Below are 13321 nucleotides of genomic sequence, written 5' to 3' on the forward strand. Positions count from 1 at the left end.
TGACGAGGTCGAACGGTCATAAACTACTGCGAGACTGTTTCAGGCTGGACATAAGGAAGAATTTCTTTACTGTCCGAGCCCCCAAGGTTTGGAATAGCCTGCCATCGGAGGTGGTTCAAGCACCTACATTGAACACCTTCAAGAGCAAATTGGATGCTCATCTTGCTGGGATCCTATGACCCCAGCTGACTTCCTGCCTTTTGGGTGGGGGGGCTGGACTCAATGATCTTCCGAGGCCCTTCCGGCCCTAATGTCTATGAAATCTAAAGGATCACCTGAAGTCCTTTCCAGATCTATTTCTATCATCCTAGCAAACAAACTGGTGATTGGCTGCAAGAAAGTAAAACTCACTCATGCACCAGAGGCTCATCCTCCAGGCTAAGTGAAATCCAAAGAACAAACAGATCATCAGTAGCATAAAAAGAAACCTGTTCAAGTTTACAATTTCTTAGACAAGGGCCAGCAACCTTTGGAAGCAAACAGGCAGCTTTAACGAGGCTAGCTCTGAAGATGAGCCATCACTTCCACCCCAGCCAATGCCATAACTGCTGCAGTGCTACTAGTACTACCTGACCCCCGCCTGGCCTGGCAGGCCAGATTTGGCCTGCAGGCCATAGGCTACTGACCCGTCCTAGGGATTTAGAACATCTTACAGAATTATTATTAGTTTTTAAATGTGATTTGTAAGTTTGACAGTGTTTGAGGAATAATACGTAGGTGCCCAATGTGAAAAAGGTAAACCAGCATGTTCTACAAACTTGTGTGTGTTGGCCTGAAAGAGAGAAAGTGGGAACCTCTGTGGAGAAGTTCTATTTGGAGTTCAATATGATGCAGAGGAAATTCCAGAGAGACCCAGAAAGTCAGGAAATAAATGAATGATGCAAGTGAGCCATACCATTCATTTTCCTCCAGAGCATGAAATTAAAAGTTTCTTAGGAGTGGGAGGGATTAATGAATATACCAAAGATTTTTGCAGCCAACTAGGTCATTTAGAAAATACATCTTTTTAAGCTTGTAAACAAAAAATGGTTGCATGAGATGCAGCCTGCAGCTGAGTATTTCTTGGATAAGTTATTAACACAGTGCATTATGATAATGGAAAATTTAAGGTGTTGTTATGAACAATGGAACTCTGAACAAAACAGAAAACTGAAAAACCACAGAAAAGTGGAAAAAACAGCAAATATTATCTTCTACTAGAGGCAAACGCAGATTTCTTATTTTACCAGAGAAACAGCAGATTTTGCAGTGAGCCCTCTACAGGCTGGCAGAGTTCTAGACTGCAAGAGGTTGGGGGAGAGCAGGAGGGCGGTCAGGCAGGGGGCATCATGTGCATGGACACCAGGTAGCCTGGAGAGCAGCTCCTGCAAGTAAGTGGCAGGAGGAATCAATGTCCCCATAGGGAGGAAGTTGGGCAGGGCAGGGGCTGGGACTGCTGCCCAGCCGAGCAGTGCCTGGGGCTTAGGGCCTGGGCCCGCAATGGACAAGGCTGCAGGCAGCTCATCTAGAGGGTGGAGGGGGAGGAGCAGGCTCCCTGCTGCTGCACCCCCCACCCACCTGTGCAGGGGATAGGTTGCCTTCTGCAGGCTCAGGTGGGGCCGCCACTGCAAGCATTCCCAGGGGGGTGGAAGGACCTGTGCCCCCCCAGATGCCTGTGCCCATGCCTCCCACACACTGCTCACTTCAGGCTAGGGATCCCATCCTGCTGCCCTCCCGAGCCCTCCACAGCCCCATGGGTGCTACGCAGTTCTGCCAAGAACAACAGGGCTGCACGGGAAAGCTGCTTGCCGCTGCGAGCTCCATGCTGCCATGGTAATGTATCGCCTGCCCACAACCCTGCATTGCCACCTCCATTGCAGCCGTGTATGCATGGGATGTGTCACCAGGGTAGTGTGGAGCTCACAGTGGCAAGCAGCTTTCTTGGGCAACACCACATCACACCCACCAGGCTGTGGAGGCCCCAAGATAGGGTAGCAGGGTGGGAGCCTGAGCCTGCAGCAGGCAGCATGCAGCTCCTGCCCCAGGCAGTATGCAGCTCCTGCCCAGCGTGCAGATCTGGGGGCACAGGATCCCACCCCCCAGAGTATGCACTGTGGTGGGGAGCTAGCTCTCCCTGCCTAAGCCTACAGAGGGCAGTCAGCATGGAGAAAGCTGGGCTCTGCTGAGCTGCAGCAGCTGCCACCTCCTGCCTGAGCCAGGGGGCTGTGGACCCAGGTCCCTGGCCCCATAGTCCTGGCATTTAAAAAAAAAAAAAAAAAAAAATCACAGATTTTGGGGTTATCAAAAATGTCTCGGTCTACATGTGTGCCCCTATTAGGGTGCAGGAAACCACACAGACTAACAAACAAAAAACCCCACAACTCTGCAGAAGAGTAGTACTTGCAACTATATGCAGCAGCACATGTGTAGACACTGACCCAGCTGTCTGGGGCACAAGGGTGCTTCAGGGTGGGGACTAGCCAGCAGGCAGCCCCGACACTGAAACACCCTTGTAACCCAGCTAGCCCTTCTGTAGCACGGTGAGCCCAGTTGGAGCAGCCCAAGGCTGCTGGTAGGCTGACCCCCTAGACCCCCTGCCAGCTGGGGCTGCTCTAATCCAGCTCAATGTGCTGTGGTCTGGGTGCACATATAAACAGCATGCCTGGGAGCAATAAAGTCTAGAACAATATGATCTAGAGTTTACTGTTGCGCATTAGTGGCATGTGTAGACACACCCAAGGAGCAGTAGCATCATCTAGTCTGGTCCTACTCTTTGGAAGCATCCTTGGGGATTCCACCAATCCAGAATCCTCAGGGCAAGGGTAATCTCCAGAGACAGCTCCAACACGTCTACTATAGGAGAGTGGAGAAAAGGCTACAAATAAAAAGTGATCTTGAGCACAAGTTTTTTCCAACACAAATCTTCACCTGCCCATTAGAGCAGCAAGGCACAAAGCAAAATGCTTCAACTTGCCATGTGTTTTGATAGAACAACAGAATGTTAGTTGCAGGGACAGAGAAAGGAAGAATTCTCCAATGTTGTTTAAACAAAGTAAAACTGCAACACACCCAGAACTGAATGTAAAACCTGTTTAATTTTATATCAAAACACAGAGAACATTAAGAATGGAATGGAATGACAGACCAAAAAACCCCAACCAAAAACACAGCTTAATGCATTAGCCCTTGCTACCCAGCGCTGGTCTACAAAGGAATTAAAACCCTATATATTCACTAGGAAAGCAAGCAATTTTACTATTTAGTACAGAAAAAAAAAAAAGAGGCAAGAAATCCTATACAAGATTTCTCTTTTGCTCTGCAGGTCTACTTTTAATATTTTGGTTTAATACTGAAAAACATCTACTCCAAGGCTTCCAGGTACAATTTGGAGAAGAAAACCCAGTTTGTTCAAGAAATATTTGCACCCAGAATTATAGAAAGTAAATGATAACTGCTGAAGCTCACAGACAAGCTGAAAATTAGGCTCTTGAGGAGATTGCCTTCTAATTGAAAAATATCATACAACATAACTGTTCAATTTGGAAAACTAATTTCCTTCTGCAAAATTACTTTAAAAATGTTTATTAATCTTTCATAAGAACAATTCGTCCTTAATTATTACCAGCATAACATAACGCCCATTAATAATGTTTCTCCTGATGTCACTGAGTGTATAGCACTTAGCACAGCTTCTGAAATAGACCTACCTGGGCCTAGGTGGTATCCTTTGTACTACGGTGTCAAATATACAGTCCACACCAGGCTTATAGAGATATATGATCCAGCCCATGGGTCTCAGACTAATCCCACATGCAGTGCACAAAGCCAGTCTAGTGCACGGGCTGAAACTGGTGTTGTGGATGCTGCACATGGCCCAGGTGGACAACACAGGCACACACTGCATGCTGCACCCTGCCAGACCAGCCTGTGTGCTGGGTCTGGGGAGGGTCCAGATCATGTCATCCAGGAGCCAGCACACAGAGCTAGTCCAATGGGATGCAGCTTGTGCCCCACTCCAGTTCCCTGTGATGCAACCAGCACAAGTGGCTGGTCCAGCCCCACACTCCACCTGCAGCACATGCCAGCCCTGTTCTTGGGCTTGCACTGTAGGCAATGCATAAAGCTAGCATAGGGTGTGTGCAGCACGTAACGGTCAAGCAAACAAGACCTGCACACTGCATCCAGTACAGCCTGATCCAAGCCAGCCTCAAAGCCAACACTGGGGACCTAGTCCAGCAGGGAACAGCACACACCACACATTCTGTGCTGCCCCTCCTCAGTTGCATGCAGTGTTCAAGGTGCTGGTTCCAGCCAGGGTACCACCTGTACCACAAACCCCAAGTTGGGCCAGTACATGCTACACGTAGCACAGGGGGCCGATTACTGCAAAACTCATCACATCTGCTGTAGCGCAAGACATAATTATTGGACTTGATTGTCCAATATGAAAGGTGATTCTTTGTATTAAATTCAGAAAAGAAGAGGATCAGAGAACAACCAATATGTGACAGACGTCATCACTTATTGTAGTAGTTTTGCAGGTTCCAGTAATGCACCAATGGGCATAATATGAGAACATACAGCACTGAGGAGTGCACACTGGATTTGTTTAAGTTGTTATTTACTCATTTGACCTGTAGAAGGGGAGTAGCCTATGCATAAGAAGTAGAGTTTAGGGCCACAGGAAATATTTAATTTTACTTACCTGGCAAACGTTTTAGCTCTTGTCACCCTTCAACTTTGACCTGTGGATATAACTAAAGCTTGTCTAACCAACTGAAAGCCCTGGAATGTGTACAGACACCCATTCTGGGTTTATCTTAACTGTGTTAGCACTGCTAGGGGTGTAAACCTTGCATGGCATCCTGTGGCACCCTTGTGAAAAATTGATAGGCATTTTAAAGAGAACTTAAGAGTACAGCAAACTACTGCTGTACGATAGAGAGTAACTTTTTATTCATGCAGTGAATAGCATTTTAGAAACCAGACTGAATTTCAAAGACCAGGAACTTCCCAGAGAAAACTCTACAAGTTCTAGCTGGTTAATTTTTCCTACTTATTGTCAGGTCAACTGATAAGAGGTGTAGCTTCCCCCTGTCCCTGGGCAGAACACCTGCATATTCAGTCCTCGATGCCTAGCCATTCTGTAACCAGGTCGGTCTCCTTGAGTCAAATTTCTGTAGTAGCATAGCTAGAAGACAGGGGTGTCAAACATGCAGCCCATGAGCTGGGTCTGGCCTGTAAAGCTGGGTCATCCAGCTCATGCACGTTTACCCTGGCTCTTGCCAGGTTAGCAAAACTTCCCATGACAACAGCCAGTGACCCTGAAAGCCCTGCCCCAAGGCCAGAGACCCAGCCCTGCCCCCAGTGGCACAGCTTCCACCTGAAATGCTACTGAGGTTGCTTAGTCCCACTGGCTGCTGCAGTGGGAAACCCTGCCATTGTAGTCAAATTGGGGTACCTGGCCACAATGGCAGACCTTTTGCCTGTGGTGCCACTGGGACTGCTAGCTGCCATACTGAGAAGCCCTAGCAACAGTGAGGAATTATGCCTGCAGTGCCACTGGGGCTGCCAGCACAAGAGCCAGGGAGCAGCCCATGGGCACCTAAAAATACGGGAATGCAGTACTTCAATTGATTTGAGTTTGACACCTCTGCAATAAAAGAATCAAGAGGAGTGGGGCTTATTATTAGTTCTTGTCCTCTGAAGCATCTTTGCCACTATCCTTTGGCTTTAGTGTATTTTGTTGTTTCAGTAGACTGGCCTTCTTTCCACTGAATAAATTAGCTTTTGATGGAGATAGTAATTTCCAAGCATATTCTATCGTGTCAGGACCATAAATTCCATCTGAATGGAAAGGAGAAGAAATCCATAACATTTTACATGTGTATGGCTTAATAAGTTGCTAAATATGTTCAAGAGCTTTTGCTTCAAATAACCTCTTTATTCAATCTTAAAAGGAAGAAAAATCTAATGTTTATTTAAATGCAGCACACTGTTTCTGAAATCTGATCTACTTTAGTTCTCTGACAGTTTTTTTGTTATTGCCCTGGTCTGAATGAGAAAAGTGAAGTTGACAACAAGAATGCAAGGAGATTTTAAGGTCTACTCTAGTTGGCTGGAGAAGTGTTTTCTTAATCACCCCTTCTAAAGATTGTTCAGAAGTGCTAACATATTCTGTGAGTCAGTGATGGGTGAAATGATTCTTTATAAGACATATAAAGGATTATGGTGAAGAGAGAGACCCCCACACCTACCAATTTATCACATTACTGAATTTAATAAAGAGCATTCCCAAGTTAAGGCAATCCAACTGTAATTGGACATGCTGTGGTATGAAAATGGTTTAAATGAACCAGTCTTTGTAAAAGTTGTTTTGAAACAGGGAAAAGACAGCAATCCTGGCTTTCCAGAAGCAGAATTAGCTGGCTATCCCATAGTGTGGGCAGTAATTTCAATAATCCTGACAAGAAGACTGAACTACAATTTAGATTCATAAAGCTTTAATACAGGTAACTAAATACAGACTTTATATAATAGGATGCTTTTAAAGGTCATATCCCACTTCAGTCCCAGAACAAAAGTGCTTATTTTTCCATAAATATTTATAGAGCTTTCATGTACATGTTTAAAATACACAATGTCGAGAACAAAAAACCCACATCTATGGTTAGCTCAGATCAAACTACCACCCAACAAATAGATTATTGCAAATAAGAAGTTGATAAAATGCATAACTGCTGGCATATGCCACTGGTGGAAGGATTAAAGCAAGAAAGGCCTTAGAAAACAGAGAAACATTCTTGTTTGACTGGCTCAGATTTAACCAATTGATTGGTTCTGGAATATCCATTTCTGAAAGCAAACCAAATGACTGCACGGATGTTTATGTCTGCCTGAAAGACTTTTCATTCATCTCCTACCCCCACCTCCCCACCCACAAAAAATAGTCTTAAAAATTTACCTGTTCCTTTACTAGCAGCCAAGTTTAAATGCTGGGGGGGAGGTATGCAACACATCTTTAAAAAGATTACTATTTTTTGGGGGGTCGGGGGAGGAAATCTTACACTTTACATAGTAGTAGTTTCAAAATTTTATGGAGAAAAATAAATCAACATCATCAATTTAAGGCAGTCACTGACATACCCATCAGCTGCTGTTTTCTGGATGCACTGTATAATCCAACAGAAATATACAAATTTGTTTTCAACTGCTCAAAGCTCAGCCACTTCACCATTATCAGTCTTTTATATTGCTGTAGTACCTAGAAGTCTCAACCAGCTTATGGCTCTGTTGGTGTAGCCAATCATGAAGACCAGTGATTTTCAGCCAGGGTGGCTTAAGATTCTTTCAAGGGTGCCACAGGATGCCATGCAAGGTTTACACCCCTAGCAGTGCTAACACAGTTAAGATAAACCCAGAATGGGTGTCTGTACACATATTCCAGGGCTTTCAGGAGCCACTCTAATTAAGGGGCCTGCAGCACCTCACATACTCAGCCTCCCCACAATTCAAAACAGCAGTGGGGGCATTTTAACTAAAGCTTGTTGAACTTTTAGTTAAAGTAATCCTGATGCCATTTTGAAGCAGGGGATACTGAATACACACAACACCAAGGCTGCTTGCTGCAGCACTGATTAATGGAGTCTGCTCCTACTTGTTCCAATCAGAACATGTCAGAGCAGATGTTGGGCATGTGTATAGGTACCCAGAGATTTCAAATAGAAAACATTCCTCACCTGTTGTGAACTTTCAGAGTCCTTTGCAACATAAGAACTGCTCTATAAATTCCCCTACTCAAAAAAAAAAATGAAAAGAAAGTATGTAAAAACTAAGAACTAGCATTTTTCAAGGGGTGCCTTGAGTCTAACAAGGGATGCCTTCAATCTAACAAGGTTGAGAAACTCTGCATTAGACATTACTTCTACAAGGCTTTATAATACTACATTGAACTGCAGTTATACAAGAATAGCAACTTCTTATTCAGCAGATTTACTCTCTGCAGTGAATATTCATTATTATATTGGCTTACTTTACAGGTTATTCATGAAAAAAAATTGTCTTGCAGATGCAAGTCACATAAAAAATTCTGAGCAGCATTTTAATCTTTCTTGTGCACTAACTATGCAGAAGAAATTTGGAGGGCTGTCAGTCTGTTAAAATGTAAAATGTTTTACTTGTCCACTTAGACCAAAGTGGATAACAACCATGATTAAAGTATTTTTTTTAATGTACAATATTTTTATTAAATCTATTATTTACCTTTTTCCATTCTATAGTCCTCAATTACTGAAGTATATATTACCAAAGCATATAACAATTTTAGTTTCCTAATCAATGGAGAAACTCAGCTTTTACTCAGAAGTATCACACTGATAATGTTCATATATGCTGAAGGAATCCAGGATATCTCCAACAGCTTAACTGAGATAAACTGAAGATGAAAGTGTAACAAGCAAACAGCCCCAGCTACATTTGCAAGACTGCATTCTGGGATATTAAAGTTTGAGTCAAGGACAGTGAATGGCTTCAACAAGGATCAGCAAACTGAAGTCGGTGGGAACTGCCATATGTCACTTGACAACTTTACAATAAGTTCACCTATTGGAAACGCAAGGATGTGTTAGGGTGATATCTTTTACTAGCCAATTGGCCATCAGGAATGACAGGGGGCAGGGGGAAATGGAGCACCGCCACCATCTCCCAGGAACAGGGGGGCGGGGAAGAAGCTTGCCCCACTGTCCCCTTCCATCCCCCTCAGTATGCTGCTGCCACCTGCAGAGAGCAGGGCTGGAGAAGTGAGGGGAAGGCGAGGCTAGAAATGCTGGCCTTGCCTCCCCTCCAGCCCTGCTCCCTGCAGGCAGCGGCGACACGGGTGCTGGCCAAGTGGGACAGAGGTGACAGCAGGGCAAGCTTCCCCCACTCCGCTCCTGGGAGATGGCAGCAACACGGGGTGGCGATGCTCCATCCCTCTCCCCCCACAGTCATTCCTGATGGCCAATTAGCTAGTGCAAATAAAGCATCCCAGACAGACAGACAGACAGACTAAGGCTTTTATAATATTAGAATTGGACCGACTGCATGGATGGGATAGTTAGACAAGCCTTCAGCTACAAGACATTCTTGAAAACTAGTCCCAAATATGCAGTTGATCCAATAAATATTATATACAAAACCCTAAGAAAACCTTGCCTCTCCCATAGTTTCTGGACCATCACAGCTACAATCACTTTAACACATACCCATTGGAAACTAACTTTAGACGTCTATTTTTTTCATTTGGATTGTGCATATTAAAAAAAATTAGTTTTGTTCATGTACTGAAAGTACAAATAACTTTTCATTGTTTATTCTGAAGCAATTCTGTTTTGAAGTGATGAACTTTTTATAACACCAAGAGCCAAGTTTAATAAAAATACAATTATAGCTCCTTATGCACATGCTAACTTTAGCCAAGAAGGGTCATGCGAGTGAGGAGTCATGTACTGAGAAGTTACTGTGCTTACCCAAATCTATGATGGCTCCAATGATTAGATTCTATATATGGAAAATTTACAAATTAGTTGTAAGGGGGGAAAGGCAGCCTGACCCTTGCCCCCACCATTTGTCCCTCCATCACCTGTCCTCCCCACAGTGCATCCACACTCTGCTTGCTGCCAGTGCCCTGCCCCCTTTGCCCCCCTCCCCTCCACCATCTGCATTCACACATGGCTCCAGCCCCAATCCTGCTGTGGTATGGTGGGGCTGGAAATGAAGCTACCTTGCACTTTGTGCCCCAGGCCAGAATGGGGCGAGGCCTATGCTTGACAATAAGCTGATGGAGGAGGTGGGGTGGGAAAGGGTGGGGCAGAGGCTGTGGGGGGCTTGCAGAGTGCAAGTCAGGGGCTGCTGTGCCTCCAAGCCAAAGTTAGGGCCCGAGTCACGGCCCCCACAGCCACCTGCTTCTCCCCCCACCTCCCACCCCCACTTTGTACTTAAATCCAAAATGAGGCTTCCTCACCACCCACATGTTGAATGAGGAAAAAAAATGTTGTCTTGGAGTCAAGTAATTCCTAATAATAGTATGACCCAAACGGTAACAAGCCAAGTTTCTCTCTCCAGCTTATCTACGCTGCTAATATCATGCTCATCAATAAAGTATCTGGAGGGCCTTAAAGGGCATTAAGCAACATGATTAACTTCTGCCATCCATTTGTTTTCACATCCTCTTCCCTTGCACTGTTTCAAAAGGGCAACTCCAGGTTCAGCGAATCCTCCTTCTGGCAAAAATTAGCTATGATGCTGTTTACAATCCCCAATGCCACCACCAGCTCATTTTACATTGGCTACTGAATAATCAGATAACCCCTGTTCACTTGCAACCTTGATTGTCTGCAAACTGGTTAAATTTGCTTCCTTTATGATTTCTATGAATAATATTCTCGTTGCAATGCCATGCTGGTATAGTTCATCAACTGTCCAGTGATGAACATTTTCTGGACAAGGGGTCACATCTCACTCCCGTTATCTACAGCTAGGCCTGAAATCTGACACTTCAAAGCATCAGCATCACCCCTACTCTGCTCCCCTACAGGTCTCCTCTGCTGTTCAGAAATCCATCCCACTAAACTGAACCAAGCCACAGACAATCGCAGTACAGTTGATATAAACTTCCAACATTAATATGCAATTAAGAGAAGACACAGAAAGCACTACTTGTAGTTTAGAATGTATTATTTATGACTGCAAAGTGATTAGCAGCCCCAGGGGCCAAATATTATGTTATCACACACAGAGTATTACTGTCCTATGGCGCCTGGGAGCCCCCTTTGAGGCATCAGGGGTAGGAAAAGTTGAAAAAAAGAAAAAGCAAGTTAGATGCTGGACAGAGCAGCTTGCTACAGAGCCTGCTGCGTCTGCACCAACGTCACCAGGGCACACACCGGGCTGCGGGGCTTTTAAAAGCCCCACCACCCCCCGCTGCCTTCCCGGCGCTGCGGAGGCTTCAGGGCCGCTGGAGCAGGGCTGCGCGGGCCCGGGCCCGGGCTCAGCCCCAGCAGGGGCAGCAGCGGCGATGGGCTCCCCCGGCCGGCCCCCGCTCCGGAGCCGCGTGGGGAGGGGGCTGCTTTGCCCCCACCCCCGGGCCGCGGGGAAGCAGCGGGGGGCGAGGGGAAGTCCGACCTGTTTGGGGACTGTTAAACCCCCCGGCCCGAGGCTTCGTGGAGGCAGCACCACCGCGCCCTGCGCACCGCCCGGCCGCGCTCTCACCTACGTCCCAGACTGCCGCCCCCGACCCGGCGCGCCGCCTCCTCCACTGCCACCGAGACGACGGGCTCGGCTGACAGACAGACAGACCACGCCTCCACCACCGCCCTTCCTGAAACAGGGGCATGCCGGGATAGCAGCGGAGCGGGAACCATTGGGATCGGCCTGGCCCTTTAAATCCTGCTACTCCAGCGCGTCACCCAAGAGGGGCCCGCGGGCGTGGCGGGGCTGCCCGCTCTTCGGCTCCGTGGTTCCGGGCCTCGGGCAGAAGTGTTTTGCCCGAGGCCCCACCTGTCCAGAAGCAGAAACAGATCCCAAGTGTCCTGAATCCTAATTCAGAGCTTTAGACATTGGCAATGCTGCCCCTCTCCCCTCCCTCTCAAACCCTGAATGCAGCTATCTATAAGGCCCTATCTCTCCTTATGTGATCGTACACTTCTGCAGGGATGCCCGAGCCAACAGTCCTTTGATTAAAAATAAAAGGAACTAATAACAATTGGGCATTTTCCAAGAGGATTCTTCAATTCATGGTCTTGAGTATGGCCATAAACTGCATCCAACTGGAGGGACTGGGAGCAACGTGGTGGGGCTACTTGTGGCAAGGTAGCTGCTATAAAATACCAGTGTTGCAACCTCCAGAGTAAGGGAAATGTCATGTACTTGTGACAAAGTATTTAGCAGCCAAGGAAATTTCATGTACTTGTGACAGGGTATTGGGGGCTACAGCACCTCAAAACCCTAGCCCCCACTGCCTTGTGCATATTTCTTGGCTGAAAAAAAGGCTAAGGGACATCACCCTGATAGAGATGTGCCCTCCAACAAATCTGCAAATTCTGCTAAACACCTTGTCACAAGTACATGAAAAAGGAAAGGAAAGACTGAAGATTGTTTTATCTCTTGGGGTATATTCTTTATTCAGTTTTTCAATAGTTATGGCCACACTGAAGACTTTTCATGACAGTTATAATAGTACTTAAGAATAATAAAGAAATATAAAAATGGGTGCACAGAAGAACCTCAAACAATCTCTTCCTATATTTTGGTTTATAACTCAGAATATAATGGACAAAGCTGCTTCACTTGTACTCTGCTCATAAAAATGGCTGGATAACAATAAAATCTATTGATCTGTATTTTTGTCCATTCATTGAATTTATTCTCCATAGTGGGTATGAGAAGAAAGTCAGGAAGCTGGCACTTTGGACTCACTTTTCCCCCCTCGCTCCTGTATACATGTAAAAAACATTTGATCAACACACTGAGTTATACATTTTATTTGTTCCTATAAATATTTATTTGCTCATTACTTCATATACTTTTATGGATTATGACCTTGTTATATGCATGCTGCACAACAACACTGTATTTCAGTTTTCTTTAGCTCAACTCCTAATAATATTTTGCATCAAATGAACCATCTTCTTGAGTACTGTAGTACCCACTTCTGGATGGATTTTTGGAAAATCTGTTTCTGTGCTTTTGGATTCTGGATCATGTGATGAAACCTAGCAAAATATAATAGACACAAGATTATGCTTCTGTGTACTGGGAAAATATATGCTGATGACCATTTTCAGCATGTTGTGTGGTGATTTCTTGTTAAGTGTTCTTCAAACAACAGCAGGACTCAAAAAGATCCTCAGATATGAAACAAGCTGTTACTCTAGCTACTTGTCACTGAAAGCCCTAAGATTTTATTCCCACTGACTGAATACATATTTAGGTTTCTAAACCACACTGGATGTGAATCCATAAGCACAGATACAAACTGCAAATTCCACAATCAGGAAGAAAAAATGCAATTGATCAATGCCTAATGAAAATTTTTCTCTAGCTAAGTCCCTTACCCATCCATATCCACTGTTCTTTCTATTTTCTACCCTATGAACCTGTGACAGGATCATGCCTGGCACCACTGCCCAAACGCCACGAATGTGTCCTATGCCCCGGGGGCCACGTTGCGCTTTCCTGCCATGACTTGATGTTCCAGTAAGTGAATCTGTACTTGCCTGGAGGTGATGCAGTGGTTCTCTGCAGGCCAGGTGTGAACATGGTGGTGTATCTTCTGTGGGGCTTCTCCTCCCCTGCACCTCACCCC

The 13321-nt window shown here is 45.5% G+C and overlaps 1 protein-coding gene across 2 annotated transcripts in view; it reads right to left on the reverse strand.

The window, feature by feature from the left end:
• Positions 1-11324, reverse strand: part of MICU1 (mitochondrial calcium uptake 1) — a 243587-nt gene extending 232263 nt beyond the window's left edge. The window contains exon 1 of one of the 2 annotated variants that reach the window (XM_090058755.1): positions 11227-11324. The gene's annotated coding sequence lies outside the window, so the exon portion shown is untranslated. The remainder of the gene's footprint in view (positions 1-11226) is intronic. The other variant, XM_090058756.1, reaches the window with a different exon arrangement.
• Between the last annotated feature and the right edge of the window lie 1997 nt (positions 11325-13321).

This window comes from Crocodylus siamensis, chromosome 7 (assembly GCF_052110815.1).
Source record: "Crocodylus siamensis isolate JL-2025a chromosome 7, ASM5211081v1, whole genome shotgun sequence".
Lineage (NCBI taxonomy): Eukaryota > Metazoa > Chordata > Crocodylia > Crocodylidae > Crocodylus > Crocodylus siamensis.